Source organism: Rhipicephalus sanguineus, chromosome 8 (genome assembly GCF_013339695.2).
Source record: "Rhipicephalus sanguineus isolate Rsan-2018 chromosome 8, BIME_Rsan_1.4, whole genome shotgun sequence".
NCBI lineage: Eukaryota > Metazoa > Arthropoda > Arachnida > Ixodida > Ixodidae > Rhipicephalus > Rhipicephalus sanguineus.
Window position 1 is genome coordinate 62,211,627 of NC_051183.1, and position 14,061 is coordinate 62,225,687.

Consider the following 14,061-nt stretch of genomic DNA (forward strand, 5'->3'; position numbering starts at 1 on the left):
ACCAAGAATGACTGAAAGAGATTAGTTTTGACGCATCGATGTTTATGTCTCCGTGAATTAACTGAAACAAACTTTAGTCTTGCTATTTTTGCCCGACTTTGTAGTGTCGACAGACCAGCCTTGTGTAATAATTGTGTAGGAGAATCCGTTTGCCATCATCGCATGATGATGATTTTTTGTATCACTCGGGCTGCCCCGACGCCGCGGGACGCCGACGGTCAATTTTCGCCTTTAATGAGGCATCTAAGGCTTTCGCCTTAAAGGTCACACTGTACATTATGTATTTGCATAAGACGACTCATATGCGATTTCAATTACCTCCTATCCCTCCCCCCCTACTCCGCTCTCCGGAAGGCTTTGCGCACCCACCGCGGTTTTGCACTGCCTTCTGGATCGGCGGCATTGGACGCTTTCTATAACTCACATGGATCTCCCACAATTAGTGTGATCTGCCGTGTTTTTTATACGTTTCTTTTTGTTAGCGCTGTGCGTTGTTAGCGCTGTGCGACGACGAACACCAACTGAGACGGAGCTGTATATACAGAGTCTCAGCTTGTGCCCGTGTGTTTCAGCACGACAAAATAAAAAGGCCACGCCTTTATTAAGGCGAACGCCTGATACTGAATTGAATTGAATTGATTTTTATTCAAGTGTACAAAATTACACTTAGGATCCCTCATCAAACATGAAAACAGACCGTCGGCGTCCGCGGTGTCAACACGAGAGATGCACAAAATCATCATCGCGTTATGATGTCACCATGTGAAGTCACCACGACGTCGACGATCACCAAAATTTACCGCACCATCGTGGTGTGACATCACATGATGACGTCATCACACGACATCGTCGCTTAGTCAAAGGTGAGCCGATCACGGAGGCATTGCAAAGCCAGGTGAGGTGCAGAAAGCTTGCATTACCTCCGATCCTGCAGGTAGTGCAAACCACGTTAGGCGCAGAAAGCTTTCGGAGTGGAAGATCAATGCATCGAATGAGAAGAAAATAGAAGAACGTGATGGCTTTTGCCTGCGAGTCGTCTTGGGCGAGTGCATAAGCGACCCTTCGAGTTCTTTATCTTAAGTGCGGAGCCCTTTAGGGGCCCGGGCTGTCGTCTGCTGTCATTTCATGTCGTCGCTTGGCGTCACGTAGGCAAAGCCATGTATACCATATGCATGCATAGTGTAGTATACCTAGGAGGCGGGAAAGGGAAGTGAGGGTGAGAGGAAGGAAGAGCGTAAAGCTTAGCATAGCCAAGTATGGCGCCACGAAGACAAGCCGTGTATATAGTGGAGCAAAGAGGGTTCAACTTAAATTGAGGGGCAGGAAAAGGAAGTCATGGTTAAGAGGAGGGAAAGGAGGAGGGGAGAAGGTAACGCATAACATAGCCATGTGTAGTATAGAAGGTGGGTAGTCATGAGTGGTACAGTTCAACAAGAGGTGGGAAAATGGGAAAGGCCTTTGTGAGTGGGGTGACAGGGAGTATTGTGAGGAGGAGGGAAAGGAGGAGGGGAGAAGGTAACGCATAACATAGCCATGTATAGTATAGAATAGTCATGAGTGGTACAGTTCAACAAGAGGTGGGAAAAGGAAGTGAGCGTGAGAGGGAGTATTGTGAGGATGAGGAAAAGGAGGATGGAGAAGGTAATACATAGCATAGCCATGCGTAGTATAGAGTAGTCATGTGTGGTACAGTACAGCAAGAGGTGGGAAACGGAAGTGATGGTGAGAGGGAGTGATGTGAGGAGGGAAAGGAGAAAGGAGGGGAGAGAGCGCTACTGCATCACAAATAAAGGTTTCCATTCCCACCATGGACGCCGAGCAGTCTGCACATTTGGAACGCCAGCGCTTGCTTGCCCGTAAATGCCAGTGTCGCTGGAGGGTAGGCGAAACTCTGCTTCGCACTTCCTACAGATTTCACGTTGAGTGCAACTACATACCTTTTTTTTATCAGTGCCCGTGCCACGGCACTACAGGTAGCATTGCCGGAGGCGGCAAACGCCAAACACTGGCATCCAACCTAACAATACTTCGCATTGTTTGTTAAAACCCGCCTCGATCGAATCACACGATACTTGTAAAGGTATCGTTTGATTGGATCCAGGCGGTCTTCCGTACACGTTCGATCGGGTGATTTTATTATGGGCCTACAAAGTAGTGCTAGTGTACGTGTCTGTGTCCTGTGCAGTAAAACAATAACTAAAGCAAAAACCCTGCACATGGAAATTTAATGCTCGTACGTTCATCAAGGCCACAGGCCTCTAATTCGATGAGCGAGCAGGATCGAGCAGACTGCGCTCAACATGCACGGAATGCACGCCTGAGCCACGTGTCTTCGGTGCGAGCTTTATTCCACAACAAAGGGAGATAGCGTCTGTGGAGGAAGAGTACCGGGGTCCCTCACGTGTTCGCCTAAGAGGAGTCGAGGGTGAAAGTCACGGCGAAAGCCATCTTTTCTCCCTAGTCCATTGAGCTGATTCTTCACCTACCCTGAAGCATTAAGAAAGGGAAAATAGACAACCACCCGTTTGTAGCACGAAGCCACAGAGAAATCCATACGGATTTCTCAGAAATAAAGCCTCTTAGTTGCCGAAAAATTCGTCCTGGTCCGGGGTTCGAACCCGGGATCAACGCCTTTCCGGGGCGGTCGCTCTACCAATTGAGCTAATCAGGAAGCTAGCTTTCTTAAGCTAGTTTCCTTTTATTAACCCTTCCGCCACCTTGCGGGATTGCGCGGAACTGATTTGCAACCCTGAAGCATTCTGCACCAAACGTGGCGTTGCACTGAATCCGGGATCGGCCCACCTTTGGCCAAGCAATTTAGTTTTGCGATGACGTCACAAACATGACGTCATGAAAACGTCATTACGACGTATGATCTGTGACGTCATTGTGGTGCCAGTGCCAACACGTGACCTTTTGCGTCATTCGTGTTTAACCACCGACGCCATCGCCGACGGCCACTTTTCGCGTTTGATGGGGCATTTAAGGCTTTCGCCTTAATACAGGCCCTATTTTAGCCTGTGACGCACATGACCAGCAGTGGAGCCAGCTCTTGCTGCTTTCTGTGGACTCCCAACAGGCATTGCGTGTTCTGATGAGAGAACTTCCGATTTTCTTTTAATAGCGGAGCTTTTTAAGCCGGACGTAATCTGTCTGTCGGAAGCAGAAAACTATCATCATCGTGAACCTTTCGTCCTCTTCTTCACCATCTTTGTCCTCTTCCTTTAGGCAGCCACCTAGCCACGTTAATGTCCACAAGTTCGCTGTCTTTCCTCGGGCAATTTTTCATTGGAATTCGTTATTTGCGGAAGCAGCGAAGGATGCCTCGACGGCTTCATTTACGAAATACGTTGAAAGTATTAGTTTTCCTGATGTAAGTTTTGTATATTGAAAATACCTTGATTTCAGTGCAATGCAAGTGACTTATTTATATTGAAAATATTTTTATTTGAGTGCAGTTCTGTTGTATAACAAAAATATATATGTACTGAACATTGAAACGACTTTCCAGGTGTGTACTTGTTATTTATGTATTCTTTCAATGATGCCATGCTATCCAGTGTATTACTGTCTCATTGTGTTGTTTGTATTTCACTCCTGCATATGCCCGATGAGGGCCTGCAGTATCTGTCAATAAATAAAAAAATCGTCGTCTTCTTCTTCATCTTCTGCTTCGCCCTCAGACAGAGAGAAAAAAACAGAGAGAAGAGAGAAAAAGGAAGAAATAAAGAAAGAGAAAACTTCCGAAACTTAGCAACTGAGCGTCAGCCAGAACTACCTAGGTGCCCATCCGTTCCTCTGTCTCTTTGGCATTTGCTACTTCAGTACAAGCTACGCTAACCTTCTCTAAGCCTGATTCTACTGTAGACGCCATCAGCGTTGTCTCGCGTGATTGCTTTGATGCGGCCGAAGTTTGAGAGTGTGTGAAATTTCTGAACATCGTTGTGCACGTCATACTAAGCGTCGTGCTGCAGCTGCGAACACTGAGCAGGAGCGTAAAGGAGACTTGATCACTGCAGCCGTGAAACGCCCGCCCAGTCGCTGCGCAGGCGTCCGTCGTTACGTTTTATCGTTACTTGCAATTTGAAAAAGATCAACCGTCGAATTGTAGTTTAGTACAAACAACGTTACATTTGGCCAACAAAATGCAAGAACACCCAGGCACTTGGACTTAAGTGCACCATTATATTTTACATCCAGGTTTATATCCACCGTAACATTCTTTATTCGCCGTGGTTAGTGGGTACTGTGTTACGTTGCTATGAGAGCATGTACGTGGACGCAGGTTCGGTGCCCGATCACGTAGGCCGAATTCATATGGCGAAATGCAGAAACATCTGCGTACATAAATAGATGTAGGTCCATACTTATTATGGAATCCTCCACTACGCCATTTCTGATTATCATATCGCGGCTTTTGGCATGTGACTGCCCGTAATTTAGCTACAAGGCAGCCCGCATTGACCAGTGCTATTTGCCGCACCGCTACACACGAGAGCGTGCTACGGCCGCTCCGTGTGCTGTTTTCCCCATAGTCAAGAGCAGGCGTAAACAAGGGCCAGCCGAACTCCGCATCTCCGGCGCAAGCGGGACTGTCCAAACAAACGTGCATTCCTCGCCAAAGTAAGCCGCACACCACGGTCGTTGCTTTTGACTACGCGCCGAAAAGGCCGTGGCGGCACTCCACAAGGAGAGGCACACCGCGCCGCTCTCTTTTTTTCACTCAACACTGAGCCGATGGCGGCCGTCACCTACACCGTCCGTGTTCCGTGTAGTAGAACGCTAACGGCACGTTCAAAAGGCTTTGCACTGAGAAGAGTCAAGCGCATTGCGTCAGACGGATTCCCTCTAACGCCACAGACACCGACATTTCCTTCTCATTTATGCGTTTTCTGCAGTCAATCTAACCACCCAAATACGTTAGACGGACACTAAAGTGAAACTATCAATTAGTTTAGACTCATAAGTTGTGCTCTAAGAACTATAGTTCCGTTAATTTCACCTCCATAGGTATATAATTTGATTAGAAGATTAGTGTAAAAAAATTGGGGGACGCTTAAGCTTCGCCTTTAAGAGTTGAACGCGATAGCAATATCCTGCCCCTAGTGCGCACTTCGAACACTACGAGTGTTTAACAGAATGCGCGCAATAAGGTGTGTGTCTTATGTAATGGCTAGCATGCTTTTAACCAGGAGAAATTATGCGCGAGAACCTATTTCGAAGCTGCGATGCACCCACTACGTGGTCTTAAGGGAATACGCGCAGTAATTTGTGTGCCTTTTGTAATGGGTGGCTGCCTTTAAACCACCAAGTCGTTATGATATTGACGTGATGTGACTCCCAATGGCAATGTACTCTTGTACCACACAATATTACTGCCATATTACATCTCGTACTGTGACACCTGTATACAGGACGCGTATTTTTAGGAAGCATCAAAGTTACTTTCAGCGCAGCTCCGAGCAGAGGCGTGGCTGTGTGGTAGAACACCTGCTTGCCACGCAGACGGCCTGGGGTTCGATTCTCACTCGGACCCAGCATTTTTATTATTTATTTTATTTGCAGCTTTTTCGATTTTTCGGTCACGGACAAGATTACGATTTTTCGCTCACAACCAACGGTGCCGGCGCCGACGCCGACGGCGCAATTTCTGCGATACGAGCTCTTTAACGCTATCGCGTTAAAATTCAACCAGCTCCGCCTCGCAGACACTGCTGACACAGCCAAGCTGGATGTTTTTCCTTCGTCAGGCTAACGCATTTCTATGTTTTGCAAGTGTTTCGGATATGTTGTATCACTGCTCTTTATTAAACACTCTCTGTTAAGCTTCGAGGTGGTGGTATAGTTTTATTGCATCTTGACCATAGCACTCTTATACACAGCCTTACAAAGAATCTTCAGCTGGTGCCTTTTTCATTTCTAGTGGACCAGTAGTGAGTAGTGGGATTTACCCAATTCCTGGGGCACTTGCCCGTTTGTAATGACGATCGTTTTTTTGATAGGCCGCACAGTGGCACATACCCGTTTGATGACGACTTTTCTTCTTCATTTTTAGTGAACCAGGGGTGAGTAGTGGGATTTACCCAATTTCTGTGGCGCATACCCGTTTATGATTAGCGTTACCACGGCCGCCGGACGTGAAAGCCTCGACCAGGAACAGCTTGTCACTTTAAAGTCTCCCGCAGAGATCTCCGATGGTGACGTCACGGATTTCGAAGTGTTATTTTTTTTTTGTATTTTCAAGCTGCATGCATGTTCTCGCAGTCGATCGTTTAGGCAACGGCCTGTTTGCCCAGTATATGACTTCCCACAAGATAGTGCTGTGTCATACACTACGCCCGATCGGCATTCAACGAACCGTCGTGCGTGCTTATTGGAGCAAGATTTTGCAGCAGCTTCTTGCACGTTCTCTCTACCGCACAAACCACTCAGTATGGGACGGGCAGTAATCTTGCTCTACATTGCGCAAACTGTGGCTGCACGCCACGCTTTGGCCAAACAAAAGTTTTAAAGAGATACAAGAACCAATGTACGAAACAGGTTTCTGAGGCCCACGTGATTCACACGCGCAATGATGCCTCCGTAAGGATGGCTTCCGTGGACCTGCTCAAGAAAGAGCATGAGAATCTGGATCATTGAATAATGTGTGCGCATGTGCCGTTAGGAGTGCTTTTCTTCGTATAATCTTTGTTCTTGTTTTTCCGAGGGTATATATTCCGCCACGGCGAAACAAAACACGTTGTTCTTAGCGCGTGGTCTTGTCGCTTCTTTCTATGTCCCGTCTTAGCGCTGTTTTTCCGAAGTTCAATATGTGTGAACAAGCCCGAATTACAACTCTGTATCAGTCCTTTTCCTTCAATCTCCAAAATCTTGCTCAAAATAAACGTTTATTCTCTCTCTCTCTCTCTCTCCAAAATCTCCACCTTCTCCTCCGAACAAGGCTGCACATGCCTTCTCCTGAAGTGCGCTTATTTAGTGGCAGGTAATTCATCTAGGTGTGGATACAGGATGTTTTAGAAGGGGGGCGGGGGTGCAGGGGTAATGGTGAGCTTAAGGTAACTTTCATACCTAAAGCTGAGTATAAAACATCAATAATCATATTCACAATTTACATTAAAAAATTAAGGGTACGGGGATCGGGACATCCGAACCCCCTTTCGAGGTCCGCCCGTGTATTCACCTCAGTGAGTACCAGTACATGTCCAAGCGCCACCACTTCTCCCCACGATATCTATTGATGCCAGAAGATAACTGCGATTTTCGCGATGTATCAATTTGTTGTACGCGTTGCGACTGGGAGGATGATTCATCAAGTAGCCGAAGTCTTCTTCAGTATATGTTTTCTTACAGACTGCGTCACGTTCGTGTAATGCACTAACGAGCGTTTCTGGCTCATAAATGGCTTATGCGTCGTTTATGATGTAGACATCTGCGGCTGTCCTCAAAAAGTGTTCAGATAGAACCAATTTTTCGCTTTATGGAGAGAGCGTCGCTTCCATGATTGCGGTAAGCCATTTTCCTTTTCAACAAGTCTTCATCAAAGAAATATTGTCATTCAACGCGGCTGGTTGGCGATAAGTTGGCACAGCCACTAAGTGCAGAATGGCTTCCAAGCTGTATTTGCAACGTAATTGCAGCAATTTATCCCGTGATATCGCTGACGACTGACACACGCTTCTTGAGTTTGGCCAGTGAGACTTCGTTTGGCAAAAAAATATGAGTTTGAGATTTCGCAGTCATCTGATACAGCATTACTTTATTTTTCAGAAAATGTATAACACTTGGGTACTCGCGGTTTCAAAAATATTTGTTGGTCTTTTTTTGTTAGATACGTTGACAGGAAATGTAGGTGTACATCAAAGGGGTCTTTGCGTTTTTCTGAAAACAACATTTTTTGAGGTTTGTGTGCCTTTTCCTCGGGAACTAGAAGATGTAAGAAAACGAAATTTGCAACATGAAATAATTGGTGACCTTCACATAACTGGAACTAGAATCAATAGCCTAGATGCATTTGTATTTTTAGTACAAATAAAATCATTGGTAAGCGGCAATTTTTTATACATTGACAAATGTAAAAAAAAAAACAGCCGAGACTGTCCATATAATTCCTATCGCAATAAAAACATAATAAATATAGTTCTTGCTTTAAGCTCACAATTTTAGTTGCACTTCTGTAAAGTGTTAGTTGCCACCTTTTCACAAAAATTGTAATGCTCTGCAATTAGTGGTTCTAAAGAAAAAAATACATATGTAGAAAACTAAGAAAACAAATATTAAAATATACTAAATACCATATAAAATAACAGAGAGCTGAGCTAGTTGGTAAGTATTCATGTTAAAGAGACAGGGCGTGCAAACACGGACACAAGAGAGAAGTCGACACACAACAACCGACGTTTGTGGCGTCTTGACTTCTCTCTTGTGTCCGTGTTTGCACGCCCTGTCTCTTCTACAATTTAAAAGTAATTTTGAGCTCTAATGGAGCCTGTGAATATCTTCAAAATTCCTTCCAAAGTTTTATAGCCAAAGCTGTTAGCACCACTGCTGTACAGCCAAACTTCAAAACTCATTTTGAAAGTGACGCCCCACCTTAAGCAGCTTTTAGTCACACAGTGAACTTCCGCCTCAGACTAGTGATCGTGGTTCTTTACGAAGGGGTCAGCAGATCCGGACATAGATTCACACACACTTCGTTCCTTCCTTCCATATTATGTATTTTTGTGTGCGTGTTTCGTGTTTCTCCGCATTTGACGTGGCCTAAACCTTGCTTTCGACAATGACGCCGCTCATCACAGGAGCCACGATTTCATTTCACTTAATCTTACGGAAAACCTGTCGCTGTGTAGGTGCGCACGCCACTGGCGTGTGGACCACGTGGCCAGCGCCTCTTGCTTCTGTGATGAAGCCCGATTCCATGGGGCACAAAGGTCTGCTGATTAGGGGAGACTGTTTCCAAGCAAGCTGCGCAATTTAGAGAAGATGGAAAATTTGACCTGACTCTATATTCTGGCATGTCACTCGCCGTGGTGGATCGAAGTGCCATGCTAGACAGGAACAGTGAAATAGATGCGATGGCGATCAGAAGATGGCGCGTGTGCACGATGAGCACAGAGAATACTAAAGGTCGAAAGGATCCAGCAAGAGGATCTGAGTGCCCCATGAGTGTCTTATTGTTCTAATATGTCGTTCTTGTTTTCCTTGCGCCACTTTAACAAGCCGAGTGGGAAACTTACTCGGCCCAACAATGCATCCAGGGCAGTTCATGTTCTCCTCAAAACCTCAACTCGAAAGGGCTCACACGTCATGCCGCTCCAAAGTCGTCGCCCCCGCACTGTTACATCAAGAACGGAGCGTCAAGTTTTGGAGGAGCTGAATATGTACTGCACAGAACTAAAATCAACTGCACAACAGTGCCATACCCACACATTTGTATACAGCGCAGGGCTCAAGAAGGGGGATTGCACCCAGCTGAGTCACTTGTTTTGCAGGGCGGACTCCGCAGTAGACTCGGCCAGGCGGTTCCAATTGAGGCTCTGAAGCGGACATACGTCATCCGTACTCCTGGGGGGGGGGGGGGGGGGGGGGCGTCTGTCCCTCGGCGTGACGTCACACATGTTCTCCCTTCTCCTTTTTCTCTGTTCATTGCGCATCCGGTAACTCGGCGCAATGTGTACTCGAAGTCAGGAACATGTTCGTTGCTTACATTTAGGTAGGTATGTATAGCTTCCTTTCCGAGGAGTGCGGCTTGGGAAAGACACCCGGCGTGTTCTGCTCAGTGTCTTCAGTGATCGACCTTGCCTGCCGAGCGTGCCTGAGCTTGAAACGTCAGCACGGCCCGTCCGTGTCACGCCAATAAACTTGACCCCACAGCTGGCCTTGTGTTCTAAATGCTTGCTTCCTGAACAAATCCGCTTTTAGCCCCGTGATTCATAGACGCATATGTCTCACTGTTGCCTAATGGCTTTCACTGGCTATATGGCCAGGAAGGCAGAGGAAGGACCACGCGTCCAGTACGTGTTTGCGATATGCGTCCTTCTGTGAAGTATCTTCTTCCTTGATTGAATGAAAGAAGATGACATTTGAGGGCTCGTTTTTCTTTGTTAGACATAATATTAATGAGAACTAACAGACAATAATGCCAAGGAAAGTATAGGGATGTTATTTATAGCAATTAGCATATGAACGTGAAGAAATTAAAGTGGACGAAAAAATAACTTGCCGCCTCCTAGGGTTAATTGAACATACATACCCCATAAAGTAGACGGGAGGATGACCGCAGCCGTAGCCGAGTGGTAGAGCATCGGACGCGTTATTCAAAGGCCGCAGGTTCGTTCCCTGCCGACGGCAAGTTATCTTTTCATCCACTTTACTTTTTTTCACATTTATATCCTAATTACTACAAATAACATCCCCTATATTTTACCTGGCATTATTGTCTGTTAGTTCTCATTATTATTATTCTTCCTCGATGTTGCTTTACGTCATCCTGGCAGCTCAACGGCTCCGACACTTTGCAGGCGAAATATACTGCAGAAGAACGTGCTGTTGGGCGAGTTGGTGCTGGCTGAGGAGACATAATGCATCGCTAAAACACAATCACTAAAAAGAAGAACACAAGACGACGGGACTGGCGACGAGACAGCGCCTGTCCCATCGTCTCGTGTTCCTCTTCTCAGTGATTGAAGCAAACAAGATTACTTTTAAGGGCTGGTTTTTCTTTGTTAGACACAATATTAATTGGCTGCGACTGGATGCGACTGGCGCTGACTGACACTCCTAAGTTTTAATTCACATATATACCCTATAAAGTGGACGGAGAGATGACCGCCGCCGTAGCTCAGTGGTAGAGCATCGGACGCGTTATTCGAAGGTCGCAGGTTCGGTCCCTGCGGCGGCAAGTTATCTTTTCGTCCACTTTACTTTCTTCACATTTATATTCTAATTACTACAAATAACACTCCCTATACTTTCCTTGGCATTGCTGTCTGTTAGTTCCAATTAATATTGTGCCTTCTCAGTGATTGTGTTTTAGCGCTGCATTATATGTCTCTTTGCAGGCGAAGAGTGTTATAACTCACAGAATTCGGTGGCCTCGTACGAAAAAACCATGAGCCCACCAGGCCAAAGAAATGCGGCTCTAGAATGTCCGCGGGTCACGTGCGTATTTCTACGCGCCGTTCTCCAATAACCGATGTTCTCTCGATCGTGGGCTTGTCGGCTGTCAACCGTTTCTGATATGGCAGCCTGATCGCTCATCGAGGTCGCTTGTCATTTCCCGTTGTCACATTTCATTGTTGCCTGGATGTGAACGCATGACCGTCGTTGTTACCTGTAGCAACGGAAGCGTTGCGCTGGGAGAACTGGATGAAGGTCCGTTTCCGAAATGGACGAAGGAAAACAAGTGGGGGGATAGCTGCGCAATGTATACAGAAAGAAAGAAAAAGAGGGGGGGGAAAAGAAAGAAGAAGAAAGAAAGAAAGAAAGAAAGAAAGAAAGAAAGAAAGAAAGAACGAAAGTAAGAAAGAAGGAAAGAAAGAAAGAAAGAAAGAAAGAACTAACGAAAGAAAGAAAGAAAGAAAGAAAGAACTAACGAAAGAAAGAAAGAAAGAAAGAAAGAAAGGAAGAAAGAAAGGAAGAAAGAAAGAGAACGAAAGAAAGGAAGAAAGAAAGAACGAAAGAAAGAACGAAAGAACGAAAGAGAGAAAGAACGAACGTCAGGCGCGCCCACTTCAAGCATCGCATGCCCCCATTTTTTCGTAGGGCAAGGGCTCTTGAATTATTTTTTTTATTCCGTGCAATTTTGTTGATCTTTTTAGTTCTGGTGTGGAATGAAAAAGGTGCCGTCGTAAGTGTCTCGTGTTTTCGCGGGCACGGAAAGCGCCCCGCGGTTGGGGTAGGTGGAAGCTTATAGGTAGAGATAGGCAGGGACGTCCCCACACCTCGAAGGCTCTTGAGAGCCCATTTTTTTTTTCGCAATATAAAGCCCCACAATTAGCCGACCACAAAGCCCCGAGACACACCTCTAATCTATAAAAAATAAACGAACAACTCAATCGCTGAGTTGGGTTTAATCAAAGGTTTCTGTAACGGCCGGCGGTGAGTTGTTCTTTTTTAACGTCCACCGTAATTCATGTTCGCTTTATCTCATACTTACTACACTTAAAATAAAAACTGCAAATGACGCCCCCTCAACTTTCTTAGCATCATTATCTGGGGGTTCACTTGGTTGTGTTTGGCAAAAATGGGCCCCTCGATACATTTCCGTTCTTGAGTGCCACGGCAGAAGGATGGACAGACGGAAACGGTCAGAGTGTCTTTGGTTCCCAAAGAAATGGTTTACTTATTTTACTTAAATATACTGCCAATCTCATATGAGATCAAAGCAGGTAAAGGAGGTTACAGCAGCTAGAACAATAAGAAAAAGAAATCAATCAGAAATGTTCACGAAGTAACGTAGAATGACAACTTAGACAGCGATACATATAAAAAGCAAAATATTAGAGCAGGTTGTACAACAAAGCACAGTAATACAGAAATGTAAATGTAAGTTGAATATGGGCTATACAATATACAAGATATTCCAATACAAACAGAACGATTAAACAGAACAAACTCCTTGATAAAGTAGTTATGGCTACAAATAAGGTAATAGTGCAACTTAACCATGCTGTGTTGGCAAAACTTCCTGGACTATCTTAGGAAACTTGTCTAGTGAGTCAGTGTTAGCAGTTGACTGGTCAAGTTCATTCCAGTCTCTTATCATTGTCGGAAAGTAAGAGTATTTAAAGCAGTTATATCGGTGTGTATATTCAGTGAGCGTTCAGGAGTGTTCTTTGCTTGTAGGTTTCGCTGTAGTTATCGAAATATATGTAATAGTGTCAATGTTTAGCTAGTTGTGCATGAATTTCAATCGCGCGACTTTGGCTCATTTTCAAGGCTAAGAAGGCCAGCCCTTTTTAGTAATTCGGTAGGTGAGTCCGAAAATTTATATTTGTTAAATGCAAACCTAATGATCCTTCTTTGGATTCCTTCTAGTTTATCAGTGTTCAAATTTCATAGGGAATTGGAAGTCGTTCCTGTCTATACTACGCAGAACTTCATTTCCTCAGGAATAATTGCCTGAGAAATAGTTTGTTTGGAGGCATCCTTTGCCGAAACGATCAAGTGCTGCAGATCACTCATCCTACTAAAAGTATGTGTCAGCATCGGATTTCGGCACCACTGGTTATGAGTTCGAATCCCGCTGCCGAAACATTCTTGAAAATTTTATCTATATTTGTGTTTATCCAATGTACTGTATTTTTAGGTGACGTCACGAATCTTTCTTTCTCTCTCTGTGGTGGATGGCAGGGTGATAGCACTGGCGAGATGCGAGAGAGAGCGAATTAGAAGGCAGAGAGGTCGGCCTGAACTTGTGTGTTCTGGCCTGCTACTCTGCACAGGGGAAAAAGGACAGGGGAAAAAGTGATGAAGCTCATGATGAGGGCAGGAAGAAATGACGCTTATGTACAATTACCCCGTAACGCAGTGGTAGTCCAGTACTCTTCAGAAAGTCTATAAATGTCCTTGTAGCAGTTGCTATTGCTTTCTGGTCGGACACTGTGGACGATAGGTTAGTTTCATTTAAAGTTTTCACGCCGATGCCTGCCAACATTGAAGCCAGCGTCTTCTGTTGGGACACGTATTGAGGGCAGTCGCGCAATAGATGTGTTAAATTGTCATCCACTTGGTAGCGCTCACAGTTCGGGCTGTCCGCACGGCCCATAAGTTGCGCGTAGCGTCGAGTAAAGGCGACGCCCAGTCGAATCCGGTGTAGTAAACTGGCGTGGCTTCGGTTTTTAGGGGCGAAGCTCCTTATAGCATCACCTGGTCGGTCGTTGCTCCATCCGGCGTTCCCCCGCCGTCGCGTCTCCCGCATCATTCAGTAGATGGCGCTATCCCATAGAGATGCATGCAAACTGCAGTTGGGTGACGATATACTAGATGTCGCTGTCCCATAGAGATGTTGACAAAGCGTTGACACGCAGTGGAGAAAAAGAACTAGGAGGCTCACCAGTAAAT